A 16,070-nucleotide genomic window follows, 5' to 3' on the forward strand; every position below is an offset into this window, starting at 1 on the left:
TGGAAGATGGGGATCACCTCCGTCCTCATGTCATTGGCAGGAACTCTACAATCAGGCGCAGCTTGTAACAGCTCCCTGTCGTATGCGTTGGCAGCCTTGTTGGTTGATGCTGCAGTGTAAATAACCTTCCTCGCCATGGCATCCAATTTCTTCCCCTCACTGTCTGCAGGGACTGAGGATGACAAGGAAGGGTTTAACTATCTCTTACTCGCGATCGCCGAAAACACTGAGTCCAATAATGGTTGCTTCAGCAGACACCTGGGAGCAGATTCTGGCACCCGGTACTTTTTCTCCAGCCTATCCCGTTGGCCGGGACTATGCAAGCATTCTTCAAGAGGGCCAGCCGTTCCTCCCACATGTCATCCAGGAGGTGGCACCTCCATGATGGTCTCCCTCTTAGCCTTGCGCCTCTGGTACAGGAATCCCTCCTTCTTGGTTTCCTTGGGCGCAAGCTGGAAAATTTTGGAGGCTTCGGCAACCGTGGAATGAAAGAACCCCACCTCATCTGCAAGGGGATGCTCTTGGTTGCGGAGACCCGCCCGCCGTGATGGTATCATCGTATGTTGTTACTGTGCCCGTATCCGTCCCCATTTCCACCGGAGGAAGGCACCTGGCGCGGGTGTGGGAGCTGATACGGGGGCGTCGGATGGCGCTTCCTCTTTTAAGCCGGAGGCTGATACGGGGCCACCGTGACCAGGGCCTGCGGCATCCTTTTCTGGATTTCTGACACCAACGTGTGTAGGGTCGAAAGGGTGTACAGGGATACATCTCTCGGCTGACCTGGCGTGGCCAGAACACTAGGCCTGCGCCGCCGTCGTCATCACCGCCGCCATCAGCCTCCACGTCCTTGTGGACCGTGTGCAGGGACTCCTGGTCCTTGTCGTCCGAGGACAAACATTCTTTGGCCTGGAGTACAGCCAGTGATTGGCCCGGGGCTTCATCACTCCCCCACCCCCTTTTTCATCCTGACGGCTCGGGCTCGGGTTCAGAGATGGCATCCTCTTCTCCGGTGTGCCAGCAGGCTCCACCGCTGCCCTAGCTGAGGCCTCCCACCTCGGGTGCAGGGACACCCTGGGCGCAGTAGGCGCTACCTTCACTGGGTCAGCCCCTTGGGCCTTCGAGAGAGCAGCCGCCACCAGCTCAATCGTCGATGAAGATTTCTCCTGCGCTACTTGGGCCTTCTCTGGCAAGTCGGCCGCCTTTTCATCCAGGTTTCACCCGCAGCTCAGCCGGGTTGGACGATTTCCTCTTTTTTAAAAACGTTTTATTGGTTTTACATTGTTTACAATAAAAGTTACAGATCCAACAGCATAGAAAGAAACACACATCTATTAGAAAATCGAAAATATGTGATCCAACGGGTCCACTGTTGAACAATAACCCATACCCACCTTACCCCTCTCCCCCACCCATACTTCCGACTGTCCAGTGTTGCATGTTATGCGGACACCCGGCCCATGCACATGGTGATTGTGTGTGTAAGGTTGTCTAAGTTGGTGACTGCAGAATATATCCGTCGATTGCGGGCCATCTGCATCTGGCACAAACAATGACTGGGTTAGTGCGATCCATGAAGTAATGTCTTCATTGGTGTCTATAGAACTCAAGTGCACTATGCTCCTCCAAGCCGCTGTTTCGGCTGCTGACCACTTTCTGAGGTTGCGCCACCAGTCTTCTATGTTGCGGCCATGTGGAGATATCCACGCCATTGCTATTCTATGTTTGGCAAGTATAAATGCAAGTTTCTTCAATTTAGGTACATAACTTGTTGTTTTGGGGCGTGTAAAGCATCCCAGCAGGCAAGCAGAAGGTGATAGTAGGTTTGTGGTCAGGCCAGTGTAGAAAAGGAGCCAAGTACCCCCACCTCAACCACTTCACCCATATTGCCTATATGTTGGGAACCAGAGTGTGAGACACGTGCAGTACCAGTGAAAATACTGATATCGAAGAGAATCCTAGAGGCAAAGTTCCCATTGAGAAAGCCATACTTCCATACGAGACAGTATGATGGCCATTTGAATGAAATCCCAGAAGAAGCAGTACCGATACATGGAAGGGAAGAATGGTGACGTCACATGAAGAAAGCTGACGTACATGGAAGTGATGCAGAGACAAGAGAATGCAGATATTCTATAAGGCATCAAGAAAATATGAAAGATAAGTGACATCTTGGGATCAAGATGAAGAAACCTATGCTGAAGAAACAATGAAGATATCAAGTTATTTTACACATGTACAGATGCAAAGAAACGCAAGCAAAGTATTCTTTAAGCTAGCTTTATAGTGAATAGATTGCGGCATGCACAAACATATACATATATACATATTGAAGTGAGTAAAGAATGGATGTTTCCACTACGTATTATAGCAGAACTGGGCTAAAGAAAGAAGGCCTTGTTTCCAGGATGTCGCAGTTAAAAAAGCACTTGAATTACAAAAGCAGATCTCAGAAAGGCGAGACTGGATGAGCCAAGAAGACACGGTCTAATCAGGCTGGGGTGAGCAGACATTGGACACAAATCGTGTGAAAGAACGAAACTCCTGTTCAGAAGACATGGACAAAAACAAGGAAGACATCAGAGGTCTATTAGAAAATAGTATTTTGAATACACTAGGGCTCGATTTTGTGGTCTTCAGTCACGTGGAAAGATGAACTTGAACAAACAAGAAGGCTACGCATGAGGGGTGAGCGTGCCTTCACTCCCCTGAATTCTCCAGAGCAAAAGAACACTCCCAAGGACAAGTTCAAAGCCTTAATTGACAGCAGACCACTGAGGTGATGATAGATGAATATGCTAATTGGTGAGAAGCTATGGTTAAAGACTAGCTCACCAGCACCTGGAAGTCCAGTCTGCGTGCTGCTAACGTAGGTGGAAAAGTACTGACAGAGATTAGAGTGCCAACCAATGGTAGGGGGCTGCCTGATTAAGAGTCCTATAGTTTGTGTAGCCAATGGGATGTCATTTATTTAGTGACGTTCATAGTGACCTGTTTCAGGGGAGGGCTTAGATGCCCCACCTGATGTTAAGAAACTTATCACTTTTCTTCACTCTCCTAGACGAGTATGGATCGTATACTTAGAGGTTCCTTAAGAGCCTATCACAATTGCCACCAGGTTTTTGTAGTTTGCCATGTAGGATGACATTAGTGATGCGTAGGTTAACGTCATCAATGATGATTTTTTTCTATAAAAGAATGCTTTAAAAAAATGCATTGAGAGATCTTACGCTGAGACGTCCGTTGATGTCCGTTGTACGCCCTGTTTTAGATAACTGATATTAAAACAGTTATCCTTTTGCCAAATACCTGGGTCGTTTCGATTTTAGATGTTTGAGTAACTTCTGCATCCCCATCCATCTCAAGGGACTTGCTACCTTGTCTTAAAGTCCTGGAAGCCTCCAGTTCACCAGCTTAACACAATCAGGTTGCTACTTTGCCCCAGTATGTCGCGATGGTTGGGCATGACCAGGACATGTGTAGCAGGCTGGCATCAGTGGTGTGACATCTGGGGTAGTGTTGTGTGGCGGCCCCAGGGAATATAGATTATAGATATTTTAAGGGGCATCAGCTAAGCCCTATGAGTAACGAACGACTGAATCAATTTCAATCTAGCATTTCGAGATACTTTCTTATGATATCTCAATATCTTTGCCCAGTCTGTGTCCCATAAGGGGACGCCTAGATCCTCCTCCCATTTGCTCTTAATCACGGAGGAGGGGGCCCGCTGGTCAATAGAAAGTCATATAACCTTTATATTACATGGCTGTCTTCTGAAATGTCATACAGGGCGTTAACTACGGAATGTGTTTGAATAGTTTTGCTATATGTTGTCCATCTACTCGCTATTCAGTTCAAAATTGTACGGTGCAGCAAATACTGTTCTTGGTGTATGCCAGTGTTGATTGCCAATTCATCGAAGGGTATGAAGGAGGTGTCGTTAATCAGGCCCTCTATAGTGGCAATGCCGTTAGTTACCCAGTACTTGTGTATACCCATCCGAGTCTGGGGTGCCAGTGGAACCAAAGAGTCCAGGGGTATCTGCACTGAGAAGGGGTCTGTCATCCCTAATATTCTAAGAGCCCTGTCCCATCTTTGGATGCCCAGTGATTCCAAGTGTGGATTTGAAGTGGGCCAAGGCTTCTTATGCCACAAGAGCTCTCTGAGGAAGTGAACAGGCGATGGGGGCTGAAGGAGTTTGGTGTCAGCATTGGGCTTTTCTGCCAGCCAACCCACCACAAACTGCAGTTGCCCTGCAATATAGTATGCCTCAAATTGTGGAGCCTTAATCCTGTCCTCATCATATGGCCTTTGTAGGGAGGATAAATCTATTCTGTATCTTCTGTTGCGCCATAGATATTCCCTGCCTAGGGAGTCTAACGTCTTGAAGAAGGTTTTAGGTATAATGAAAGGGACATTTTCAAAATAATGCAGGAGTCTGGGAAGCACCACCATCTTCAACAACGCCACTGTACCCCTGAGTGAAAGGGGTAGTCTAGTTCAGAACTGCATCAAGCTTTTTATGCCATTAAGAGCTTTTAGGGTATTATTAGCATGTTCTACTGCAGGTCGAGATATATATTGATGCCTAAATATCTGAAAGAGTCTGTGCTCCACTGCAAAGCTAAAACCGGTAGCTATTAGGACGAGTTTTGGCAAGGCTTGCAAGAGGGAAAAGGGACAATTTATCTATGATGATTGCAATCCCTGAATACAGTGCAAAGAGCCCTAAGGTCTCTCTAATTAGTTCCAGGTTGTCCTCAGGATTCTGCACATACACCAATGTACCATCAGCATACAGTGAAATTAGGTGATGTGTTCCATCGATAAGAATACCTGTGCTCATGTATTCTGGCCTTAAGTATGCTGCTATCGGTTCCATCGCTAAGATGTAGAGCAGCAGGGATAATGGGCAGCCTTGTCGTGTACCTTTCTCCAGCTCCCATATGCCTGAGACACATTTGCCGGTTTTAACTCTGGCCATCGGCTTGGTGTAAATAAGTCTCACCCAGGAAACGTCTGCCCGAACCGACACAGCGTGGCATATAGCCAGTCCCATTTAATGGAGTTAAATTCTTTTATAGCATCTAACAAGGCTATCGCACAGGGAATGTCCCATTTTGCAGTTTGGTCAATTACATGGTGCAGGCGTCTCAGATTTGAGGACAAATGTCTACCCAGCACATATCTGGTTTGATCAGGGTGCACGAGGAGATGAATTACCCATTTCAACCTACTAGCCAGCAACATAGTTAGGATTTCACTGTCTTGGTTTAGCATGGACAAAGGCCTGTTTGAGCTACACTCCCAATGGCAATTTGCGTGGCTTAAGTAAAGGTATTTTTATTGATTCTCCAAGGCTAGGATGGAGGATACCGATTTCATACGCTTCGTCAGTGTATTCAGAAGATGGGGAGCAAGGTCCTCGGCAAATGCTTTATAAAACTAGCTGGGCAGTCCGTCGGGGCCAGGAATTTTCCTCTATGGCAGTGACCTAATAGTATCTATAAGCACCTCTACAGTAATGGGGGCGTCTACATTATTAACCGTTATGTCATCCAATTGAAGCTGTATTTCTTCTAGTATTTTCTGTGCACGTACACTTGTGGGCATAGGCCACGTGCAATATAGGGTGTGGTAGTATTCCTGAAAAACAGCACTAATCCCCTCTTGTGTAGAGCATGTATTGCTTTGCTGTGTATGTATCTCAAATATGGGTGTTCGTTGTTCCTCCCTCTTATATAGCCAGGCCAAAAGCCAGCCCGGTTTGTCGCCTTCCGCGTGTTGTCTCACGACATATTTAGTGTAGCTGTGCATGCACAAGTTATCCCAGCATTCAGTGTGTTTTTGACGCAAGACTGTCTCATTGGTCTCCCCAGTCTGTTGGTCCAGACCTGACTGTGCAAGCTTTTTGTAGTGCCTTCTCTTTGATGGTCAGTTCTTTGCTAAGTGAGGTCAATATGCCCCCTGATTTGGCGATAGCTGCTCCTCTAATAACCACCATAGGGTACCGGCGCTGGTTACACTACCAGTGTTATGTATGAAATATTGTGTGATGCAATCACGAATATGACCTCTAAACTGAGGGTCCTGTAATGATTCAGTTCTGACTCTCCATGTTGGAATTGGGGGTCTAGGAGGTATGTATCTCCACTGCAGCATGAGGGGGGGTGTGATCTGACAAAACCAGCCACTTGTATTTAGAGTGTGATTTCCGAGGCCACATCTTTACTAATGAAAAAATTGTCAAGTCTGGTGTGGACTGTGTGTGGGGCAAAAAAGTGTGAGCAATGCCTAGAAGTAGGGTGGAGTATACGCCATATATCTAATAACTCGAAGGATGACAGGAGTCCTGATAAGGACCAGGCTGATGGGCAGGGTCTATGGAACTTGGTGTCTGATATAGCCATTTGCGGGTTTATCACACAATTGAGGTCACCTCCCCATATAACCTTTGTGTCCCGGAAAGGCCCAGGGCGTGCTTGGAAAAAAACAGCTGTGTCATGATTGGGGGCATAAGTGTCAATTAAGAATGAGTCCACACTCTCCAGAAACCCCTGTATTACCACCGTTCTACCTTCATTGTCTGATTTATGTTGAATCAATTTAAAAGGCACGGAGGGGGCAACCCAAATCCATACCCCATAAGCATATGCCAATAATGGGAAGCCCCAAGTCTGCCCGCCGCACTTAAGTCTTGCTTATTCAGCCGTAAGGTGGGTCTCCTGAAGTAAGGCAATCTCTATGGTATGTCTTTGAAGGTACGCATGGACTCTGTTCCTTTTCACTTAGTTGTTCAATCCCGGACATTCCGGGTAATCAGTTTCAAGTCTTTGGCCATGTAAGCTGATTTATTTTTATGTGTCCTCGTATTTTCGGCCAGTTGCTGAGTTTATTCTGCTATTTAGTAACATCTGAAAGCGAGCAGCGACTCTTGTTTAGCCAACAAAATGCGCATGATGGGCCCACCAGCTTGTTGCGTTTAGGATATTCTGAGCGAAGGGCCAGGAGTGCCAGATTGGGGAAGTCGGCCATCCACTGAAGCAGGCAAAAGGGGGTACTTAACACTCTCAACTTTATTAACCGTTAACAATCACCCAGCATCGTTACTGATGCTCTGGCATGTCTGCATTTCGCTAATGCCCCCAGTACGCTTACCAGGGGCTCTTGCGCAGCGAGTGGGGGCAAAACCAAGTGCCCCAAAAAGGAAGCACTTTGGAGGGTGGTTGGGCAGTAGCCTGGGATCGGGCCCTCGCAAGCAGTTGACATAGGAGCTTCTTACGGGTGGGTCCTGCTCTTTCGCATAAGCGTTGTGCTGACTGCAAACCTATGAAGTAGACAGTGCCACCGACAACCAGTTTACGCTGGGGTTCTCAGTTAAACCAATAATCCGATTTCAATCAGGTGGTGTTGAGGTCGTTTCTCTGCCCTGATTTCAATACGCCCCTCAATCAGAGAGTCGTAGCTTTCATTTTTGTTGCAGAGTGGCACCGCTGTATGTGATGGGGCCGATCTTTTCTCTATCCATCCATGCATGAGGTCAAAGAAAAGGGCACAGTTTTTGTGTAGGACTTTTAATCTTACCGGGTACATGAGCATATACTTTAGGTCCACCTGTCAGAGTCTGGCTTTCACCATTGAGAAGTTGGCTCTGTTTTTCTGAACTTGGAGGGTATAGTCGGGATATATTGCTAAGTTAGCTGACGCCCACCCTCCGTATCGTACCACCTAGTCTGGCGTGAGCTACGATCTTCTCTCTATCCTTGTAGTTGAGGATTTTCACTATGATTGGGCGCAGAGGGGTTTCTGGGGGTGGTTTGCGAAATTAGGGCCCTGTGCACTCTTTCTATTGTGAAGCCTTGTGAAAGATTTCCAGGGCCGACCTCCTGCAAAAACATATTTTCGACGTATGATGTGGGGTCGGGCCCTTCCTCGCCCTACGGAAGATCGATGATGCGTATGTTATTAGGTCAGGCTCTCCCCTCCACGTCCTCTGCCCTGTCCTCCAGTAGCCTAACCCTCTGTTTGAGGAAGTGGACCTCAGGGTGGATCTCCTGGATCACGGCTGTGTTGTGCGTGAGTTGCTTCTCTAGGTTGGTAGTTTGTTCCACCATTTTCCTGACGTCCTTGCACAGCAGACTGAGGTCGATCTTGACCTCATCTATCTTGGAACACAGTGAGGTTTTAAGCTCAGCTATAGCCAGAAGGATTTGGTTGTCAGGTTCTCCAGTCATTTTAGTTCCATCCAGCGTAGCAGCGGGCATCTGCAGTTGCGTTTTGGTGTAACTATCTAATGTAATTTGGCAGCCCTTAGTTTTTGGCCCTCTAGAAGGCATCCAGCTGTTCAGCATGTCTGCTTTCTAGGCCAAAAGTATGGATTTATCCTTTGAATCCCACAGGTGCGAGCTTCCAGGATAAGGTGAGTGGGACTATCTGGATGCCTCTGTTTTTGTTGTTTTTGCCAACTGCACACATTGAGGGAAGCAGAAGCTCCTGTTGTTGCCTTGCCCGCAGGCTGCCTTCTTGTTTGGATCCAGGCGGTGAGTCCAATGTGTAGTTTCCCTGGGGAAGTGAGCAGGGCAGCCACACCCAGAAACCGCCAATCGGTGATAGGATATTGTTGTGGCTTGTGGGAGTATGTAGCATTAGTATAGTGGTAGCCTTACATCTAGCGTTTATGGGAGTGCCAGGCCTGCCACTGAAGAACATGGGTTTGCGAACTCTGCGAAATTCAAAAAATGTATTTTCTTTTTTAAAAGGCGATGACAAATGCACTGTGGAGTTCAAGCGTCAGCAATGCAGCAATTAGAGAGACGGGGGAGGCCCGGCCGAGGCCGCTGTTCCATGCAACGGAGTTGATGTTGCGTGAAGTCCCCGGCTCGTTAGCCGCAATGGGGCTGCGTCAGCTCACCTGTGCATACGTCGGGTTGTTATGCTCCCGACACTACCCCAAGCTGATCCCCGGAGCAGCAAAGCCCTAAGCACCCCACTCCTCAGAGGGCTCAAGGAGACACGGTTTATGGCACCATTTTCCTTCCTGTCCAGTGGCCCAAGGAAAAAAAAGCTGTCGTATCGAAAACGCGGCAGGAGCAGAAGTTTGCACAGAAGGAAAGTGCACTCCAGAAGTCCACAGGTAATGGACAGACCGACAGAGACCAAGATTTGCTCAGTAGTTTGGCAGTCTTTAGGATATATGATATGATATGATGTGGCATTTATAACGCGCCTATACACAAGTATTTCAAGGCGTAACGAGGCAAGGGAGGGGGAAAAAGGGAAGACAGACAACAACCTTACTAGGCCAGGTGTTATTCAGATCTCACAAGTGCAAGAGAAGGGGAAAGGGAAAAGTGCATGGGGGAAGGGAGAGGGGAAATGCAGTACATGGGTTAGTAGAATAAATAAGATAAATAAAAAGCGGCCAGCTGGTGGCAAGTGCAATTTAAGTGCAGACATAGGTGCTGGTAGGGGACTGTAGGGATACAGAAAACAGTCCCCAGATGCAGGGGTTGCCAGGGAGGTAGTGCAGGTGTGCAACTGGCACGGCCTGGGCCTGAGATCAGAAGGGTGGTCAGGTATCCAGTGCAGTTTCAGCCAGGAATTTAGCAGGGGAGAGGGGGAGAGAAAGCAGAAGCAAAGAGAAAGGTTTTGAGGTGCTTCCGGAACCGGAGATGGTTCTCCTCAAGTTTCAGGGAGGCAGGAAGGCTGTTCCAGAGGGAGGCCGCTGTAGAAGAGAGAGATCGACCACCAACTCTTTGCTTGGAGAAGCGACTGAATTTGAGGGAGTTGGAGGCGGATGATCGAAGAGATCGAGAAGGAAGATATTTAGGAAGAGAGAGTTGAAGGTAACGCGCCCCAGACCCCAGAAGGCCTTGTGAACAATGCAGATGGTTTTGAACTTAATCCTCGCAGCCACTGGAAGCCAGTGCAGAGATTTCAGTCCTGGAGAGATACGATCTCTGGGCTTGAGGCCAAGGACAAGTCTTGCAGTTCTGCTCTGGATAAGTTGCAGAGGGCGGAGAGTAGAGGTAGGCAGATTTAGAAAGAGGCTGTTGCAATAGTCCAGCCTAGAGAGAACCAGGGCATATATTAACGGATCATGCAGGAGCCCAGTGCAAAGCCTCCTCATTGCATTGGTGCTGCCCCCTCCCATCCACCCTGGATGACTTCCTCTTTGAGGAGGAGCTCGATCACTGGCTGGTGATGGAGGCGGATTGTGATGTTGATTGTGCCCTGCCCATCACGGGACCCGCTTGCGCGGCAACCCTGATGGAACCAGATTTGCGGTGCTTGGCCTTGTCTTGGGCCCCCATGAATGGGGTGCCTTCAAAGGACTTAAAAGCCTGCTACTCGGACCGGCCGGTCCTGGGTGAGGCATGACCCTGCTTGGGGCATGGGGAAGATGCCTTGGAGTTTAGACAACCGCTAGTCTACTGTGTCGACCCTTCATAGTTTTCTTGGAGATGTTGAGGCAGATTTCGCACTCTCCTTCTTTGTGGTCCGAATGAAGACAATAGAGGCATTGCAGGTGGTTGTCATCCACTAACAACATTCCGTAGTCTGCATCTGGTGTGGAGCTTGAAAAGGGATCTTCCCTTCCTTCTTCTCCGTTATGGCCAGAGGTGCGGAGTAGGCCCGATGGCCTTCTGGAAACTTCAAGGGAACTTCAACGATCCTTGCCCTTGAGGGGTGCTGATTTCACCGAAACGGATCCCCGCTTTCGGCAGATGGAGAGAAGAGCACACAAGCTCTTTTTTGACAAAAATAGAAACTTTTTCTGTCCAAAATGACAAAAACTGTAGAAGTAGCTCATGGAGTATAACTCGAGGACTTCCAGCACTTGAACGTACGGTACAAATCTGAAGATGGCCCATGAATCAGGGCCAGTATCTTTTTCTTGTTCACAAGTTTAAACAAACATGTTTTTCAAGTGTTCACATTTAAATAAATCAGAATTTCCTTTTACACTTGAGTGATTGACATGATTGCATCTAGAATGAAAACGGGAAAATTCAAATTCATATCTGTTCAGATACGTGCTACAGTTTAAAATAATTGAAACAAATTTGATTTAATTTAATTTACAGCAGGGTCGAACTCATCAGTATGTTCTCATGTTTGACTACTAGTCACAGTTGGTAGCTAAACGTGTTAAGGCTAAAATGAAATGCACCAAAATAAATTGTAATAAGTCAATGCTGCCACCAGCTTGTCCATTTAACCTACAGTGACCAAAAACCCTTCTAGTTCTAGGCTAAGGCAAAACAAAAAGTGTACCCCATTGTACTGCATTGTAAGATGCATTGTACAATGATAAAGTTACCACAAGCGATAACAAGTTACTAAAAGTAGTAACAAAGTAACAAGACTAAGGGAAACAATGTTTTCCAGTACTGACAGCCTGAAGGACATGTCATTTTGCCCATAACAGATGAGAAAAAGCCACTGTAGTGAAGCTTAAAGCCTCACTGTTCTTTAAAAAGAAAGGTCATATACAAAAATAAAAGCAACAAGTTTGGGGTTCCATAGGGGTGTGGGGGATGTATGAAGCAGCTGGAACAGAATCCTGCTGCATGGCCCGTTGCAGAGGCGGAGTGGCTGGAAAATACCCTTCTTGCAAAGGGGAGGCCTTTTTAGGCCCAGAACTGAGAGAATGGGCCTTAGAAAGCTTTTCCTGAAGCTTGAGAAGCGTTCTGGAAGATAGGGCCCATTTTGGCACATATTTTGATGCTACCGCACTGGGGGCCTGGTAATTTTTAAGTCTTAAGTCCTTTTGCAGGTCACGATGGCGCAGCAGGATAGGAAAACGCGAAGTTCAGTAGGTATTGAAGTTTGACGGGCCTACAGGCCTCAATGGCTTCCTCAATTAGTCCGCCCACTAAGGCATGAGGGTTGTCTGCTTACGCTTAGAAGTGTGGTATGTGTCCTTGTTGCCAGGGTGTATAGTCCCCATTGCACTACTAGTGGCATGCTTATCAGGGCTGGGCACATGGGAATCAACAGACTCCACAGTTGTGTCTACGGCATCCAAATTGGAGCCGTGGTTGCCAATAGACTCCTCGTCTAAGGCGACGGTGTGAGTGACTCTCAGCCTGCATGGTGTAGGCCACCGACCGCTTGGTGCACCTGTCTCTTAGGGTTTTGGGCTGAAAATCTTTACAGGCCTTGCAATGCTGCTTTTTGTGGTCACGAGGGAGGCACCGATTGCACTCTTTATGAGTTTCCTTCCATGGGAATTTGTCGTTACAAGACGGGCACAATTTAAAAGGTAGGTGCTCCATACCGAAGACGAAAGAGCAGCCAGATGGAAGAAAATGGAGGGAGGGGCAAAGAAGAGGCATTCTCAAGAGAAAGTCAGTATAAACGTGTCCCCACTCTCCCTACTGAGAGGCTGGGCCTGAGGGCCAAGGCTGAGAAGCAGCAGCCATTGAGTTGTTGAAGGTGTAGAGTCAGCAAGGCAAGATCAGCCGTTGCGAGTATGTTGAGTAGTTGTAGAGACAGCCGAAGATGCCTGGTGATAACGCACCAAGCAAATATAAATATAATAGCAATATATACTCGGTAACTACCTCTGCATTAAGTGGCCGACTAGAAAGGCAGAAAAAAACTATCTGGCTGTACCTCGACACGTGAGGGATTTTGGGTACACTGCACGTCATGTTAGGGATAGTGTTACAGTCACACCCAGGTCCATGTCCCTTTTTGATCTCGGAAAGAAAGATGCAATATTCTGCGATTACCGCTAGATGTCAGACTATATGCACATCATGTGATTCTAAGCAGATTCACAAGCATCAGTAACATTACATATTTGAATGCTGCTTCATGCTGGCACCGAATTATACCAGGTCACCCTGTATCGCTTTTAATCAAGGTAGTAACCTTTGTAAAAAAGGACCTGAAATTGAATGATTATTAAAAATTGAGCTATTTATTACAGTTGAATTTTAAATTGTGTACTCTTTCTGTATGATGGTTAATGTATGATGTTTGTGTTTTATGAAGTTTGAGGAATCTTAAACCTAATGTATTTGTTGAATATTTATGTATAAAGTTTGTATAAAACCACGTACAAATAATGAAGTTACACACTAAAAACCACGTTGGATCCTAGGGTGGACAATTATTAGTGATGTCACTTTTATGATGGATTACAGGCTGAGGACTGACAGTGCAAAGCCCCTGACCTTCATGTGCTGCCCAGACTTTAATCTGGTAGTTTGTTTAGGAGTGGTAAGCCAGAGGCAAAACTGTATTTTGAATGGATCTGTGTTTTCCCCTATATTTTGCAGTTGAAAACCATTGAGCTGGAGCAATAGTTTATGAAGTTGCTATTGGAAAATTGTATTTTCTTTGGGCGTTTATTGATTTGCTGAAGACCTGTGTGAGAAATCTGAAAGTTACATGTTCCAATTCTCAATCCAAATAATACAATCAAGTGGATTATTATAGCTGTTGCAGAGATCCCAGTAAGCGCCAAACCCGGAGTAGAATAGTTTAGGAGATAATGTGCCTGCAGCAAAGAACTGTATACAGCCTGCAGGCCAAGGTTATGAAGTAGGTCAGATGACTCAGTGATAAGTGGGCCTGCGGCAGAGATGTGGTTAAACAAAACGCCCCTGTCTGTGGCAGCAGAAATATTCATCTCAACTTTAGAGAGCTGAGGGATATTTGTGTAATCAAGACAAGGGGTTAAATGTTTTACAGTTTAGGAACATTGCACCAAATGTACGGACAAGTGAAACAAGTAAAATAAACATGCACATGCCAATTAAAAATCAGAACATTAGCACTATCCCTTCCCTATAAAGTCAGCTGAGAACCATGGAGGACCCTGCAATCCCTATACATTTCTGTCTGGTTTTCTTACCATGCCTCAAAACACCACAAACATATCCCACCAGAAAAAGAAAGAAAAATATCAATGAAGATATTTTTTTCAAATTCCTCATTCCTACTCAGTACCACATGTAGAAAGCATGGATTCAGCATCACAGGTTTGTATTCAGTATACTTCAGCAGTGTGTCAATTGATGTAATCACGCCTTGTGTTTCAGTCCCCAATAATATTGAAAGTACAAGATAGAGACATCCCAGCCCCCTCACAGTGATTGCAAACCTCAATTCGATACTTTTGGGCTAGTCAGTTAGCCTGTCCATTGCGCTCGAAGATACATGATGGAAACCTATCCATTGCACTTAGAAGATCTATAAGTTAGTCATTGTAACACTTAAAAGGTATATGCAGCTATCCTTGATATTGGACTTAGAATATGCCCGATACTAGCCTCTTCTAGAACTTAGAAGATTTCTGGTAGGACTAGGGGTGGTCGGTAGTGTTAGAAGTATACCAAAATAAGTAGTGGCACGGTCAACCCCGGCGGGGAACATAGTAGGCAGAAGGGAGCACTGTGCAATACATTTTTCAAGGGTTGCAGCCATGCTGATTGACAGCCAATTATACACTGAAAGATCACATGACGATCATTGCATTGATGCATACAAAGAGCTTGGAGAGCTTTATTACAGCCATGAATAAACCACCACAATTAAAAAGACCCGAGCACACAAAAGTGGAAAGGGGAACACAGACAACGGAAGATCTAAAAAAAGGTGGCTCATCAACATGCAATTTCTTTAAAAAAAAGAAAAGTTTCAAACTTTCTGAAAGGAGCTGTCCCTTTGGTTTAATTTTCCTGTAGGTTCTTTTAATCGGTCTGGAGTCTCCTGTTTTGTTTGATGGTAGTTTTATTTTTGCTGGGATTTTTTCTGTTGGAGACTTTTCAAGTGCTTTCACTGGTTTTTGGGAGTTCACTTTGGTTTTCTGCTTTCCCAGGCTGCCTCCCGGTTTAAACTTTTGTTTTGGTGACTTTTTTTCCCTGTAATGTTCTGTTTTTTTTCATATAGATCGATATAACTTGAGCCGTGACTGAAGCTGGAACTAGCTCCATGATGGGCAACTTCGCAGGAGTAGGACGAATAGCCACCCTGCCCTGATCTACAGTCACTTTCTCGTTAGAGCCCCCCACTGCTGATCATGTCCTTAGGTGTCGAACCATTGGTTCTTCCCTCTCTGTCTTCCGGTAATCCCCTATAGATTGAGTAGTGGGAGCCACTGGGGGCAAAAAGTGGATACATCCAATCAGATCGACTTAACAAACGACCCAAGGAAGAATCATTCTCGAGTCCCTAGCGAGTAATTTCGGAAGAAAGACAGAAAAGTGGGAACTCGAGGGAATCTGAAAAGGGGAACCAGATCACAACAGAAACCACGCACAGAGAAAATGTAAACAATGGCTGTGTCCTCTTGAGACTTGCGGGCCAGCTCATAAAGTCAACTTCACCTCAACGAAGCAGAGAAATCACCTTGGAGAAGCCGCACCAAGATTGTGGTAACAAAGAGTATTGGATTTTTGACAAAAGAAATTCAAGTAATAAAAGGGGAACTGGAAAGTTGATAAAGAGAAAAGGGGGGAGTCGCCAACTAAACTACAAACCAAAAAAATATAGGGAATGCAGACAAAGATAAACCACAAACAATCCCCCAGGAAAATCCAGGAAAGGTGGCGGAAACTAGAAACATCGGGTCTCCGAAAAAAAGCCTAGAAGACTCAATTGACCTCCTCATGAGAGTTACCAGACAATAAAAAGGACTCAGAAAGTAAAAAGAACAGGATTGATCGGAGCCCAGAGACTCAGGCTACATTGGTAGAGAGGAACAGGGCCTCATCAGATAATAGGAAAAGAAGGCCCAAAACTAGCAGAGAGGATTTCAGAAGTGAAGGGAAAAAAAGAGAAAAAGCTGCAAGGGAGCAAAAAGACACAGTTTCAACAGAGAAGCTCCACTTCAGATTGGAACGATCAAAGACACAATCGCACATTCAAATTAGAATGCTTGCTGGAGAAACAAAACAAGCTAATTTTAAACAGGAGCACTGTAATGCAGATACTCCACTCTGTTCCAAATTTATGACAAATACAGTCTGACGATATAACAATTGTCGATTTTTGGAATAAAACATCGAACAGACATTGTGTACCTGCATATGCTCTCACCGATTGTTAAAGAGATG

Source organism: Ambystoma mexicanum, chromosome 11, assembly GCF_040938575.1.
Source record: "Ambystoma mexicanum isolate Mex_15411 chromosome 11, UKY_AmexF1_1, whole genome shotgun sequence".
NCBI lineage: Eukaryota > Metazoa > Chordata > Amphibia > Caudata > Ambystomatidae > Ambystoma > Ambystoma mexicanum.